Source organism: Fulmarus glacialis, unplaced genomic scaffold, assembly GCF_000690835.1.
Source record: "Fulmarus glacialis isolate BGI_N327 unplaced genomic scaffold, ASM69083v1 scaffold7072, whole genome shotgun sequence".
Lineage (NCBI taxonomy): Eukaryota > Metazoa > Chordata > Aves > Procellariiformes > Procellariidae > Fulmarus > Fulmarus glacialis.
In genome coordinates, this window is record NW_009199694.1 from 5585 (window position 1) to 7752 (window position 2168).

The following is a 2168-nucleotide window of genomic DNA, read 5'->3' on the forward strand; positions in this document are numbered from 1 at the left end:
ACTCTTAAATGCTGTCTAGGAATGGGGAGCATATGGAAAACAAGAAAACACTTTTTTTTTTACTGTGAGGGTGGTCAAACACAGGAACAGGCTGCCCACAGAGGTTGTAGAGTCTCCATGCTTGGAGATATCCAAAACCTGACTTGATATTGTCCTTGACAACCTGCTCTAGCTGAACCTGCTTGAGCAGGGGGCTGGAATACATGAGGAAGAAGACATCCCTTCCCACCTCAGCAACTCTGTGGATTACCTCCTGCCTGAACTTGGAGAAAGTGAAACACAGTCTTCGTATACTGGTAGTGGGGAAGGGTCTCTTAAGAACTGGATGGGGCAACATTCATGAAGTCACTGTAAACCACTTGCAATAATGAAAACTTCAGGATCAAAGAGTGCAATGCGAGACATTGTCCCAGGACAGGGCACAGCATGTGCGAGTACGAGGTTGAAGTAGGGAGCAGAAGATAATACGGCCTCTGGAGAGAGATGGCTTGCAAGGAGTCTGCTTAACATCAGCTTGGATAAATAACACCAGTGAACCTACATTTCTGGTATTTAATACTGGTGATTAAAATAATGTTTGTTTTCAGAAAAACTTTAAGTTAGCCTGCAGTGCATTTGTTTTCAGGACTAAGTCTTCCCTTAGAGAAGTGTTTTTCACTGGTGCACTCCTGGGGAAAAGCAGACTTCCTGAGACCTACAAGGCCAAACTCACAGTCACCAGTTCAGATTCAGCCTGATGAAGATGCTTTCGATGCCATGGACCCGTTGTTTTCATGGATGCAGATTATGGATGAATTTTTGGACATCTGTAATGGTATGATTGGCCTTAACTGTAGAAGATGTCCAAGATGAACATATGGAGGCATGAGGAACAATATAAGGTGCAGGGCCTATCTGATTGCCTTGTTATCTATCCTAACCCTCTCAAGAAGCTTTTGGCTCTGTCATCTTTACTGCTGACCTTCAAGTGATCCTAAACTGCTATTTCATCATCCTTTGCTGTCTCTTCTGCAGAAGAAACAAACCCAACTCTTTTGGATTCTCTGTATTGATCATGTGCTCTAGGTCCTGCTCTAGGTACCAAGAGCTACCATCTTGGTAGCTCTCACCTTTGGGCTAAACCATGGCACAGACCAGGGCTGAATGCAGAAACCCTTTGGATCATAGCAGATATTCCGGTCATTCAATTTATTTGGTTGTTCCTATTTTTTCCCCCTTACCTGCATTATGGGAGTGTGGAAGACTCCTAGATGGAAGAGGAAGCAGATTTTGAGTCATATTTGCACAGGAAAAGTGTCAAGAGATGAACCTTACCGAATCACACGCCATGAAAATTGAGCAGATGAGCTGGCAACTGGAAAGAAAGGCTTGGAACAGAGCAGGCTGCAAGAACGACAGAGACCATAAGCCAAGAGGAGAGATCTCATGAGATATTGGAGCAACAACGAACATCTGCTGTCGACAAAATATCAGCAACACCTTCTATGTCTCTGAAGGGAGCCACTGAGTCCTCATGCCCAGATCTTTGTCAGAGGTGCCAAGTAGTCTCCCTCCTCTGGGAGGGAGATTTCACATTTTCAATCAAGATATGTCTTTCTCAAGTAGCCATTGTTCCTTCAGCTTGCATTCTGAGCCTACTATTTACTATTTGCTTCAACGTCAATTGGCTTTGTAGTTCCTTGTTTACCCTTCAATCCTATTCCTATTGACCTTTAATATAACCCTTCTGTAACAAAGAAGATATATATCTTCTTTGTCCCCGCTTACTGGAAACAGTAGGCCTTTGGCCAAGTAGCAGAGCAGCTTTGCATTCCTCTGCTCCTACATCTCCCTCTACTTTTGAAAGCATCCTGCCTTGGCTTATTTCCCCTCCCTGTATGTGGAGGAGGGGAGTCTGCTGCGTTGCTCTTTCTTAAAGTCTTCTCAGGAACATGTAATATAATTTGTTCCTGCAAAGCCATGCTGCAGCACTGACATAAATGTGCGGCATTAACAGAATGGGAAGGAAAGAAACATTGTGCTAGGTGCAGGATGAGCCACATGTGGCTTAAATGCAAGTGTTTGAACAGGGCACACAGACATTTGGAGCTCAGAACGTGAGTGAAGGCATTTGACTATGGTATATAAGAACAGAGCTGTTCTCTAAAGGAAGAAAAGACAGGAGCTGA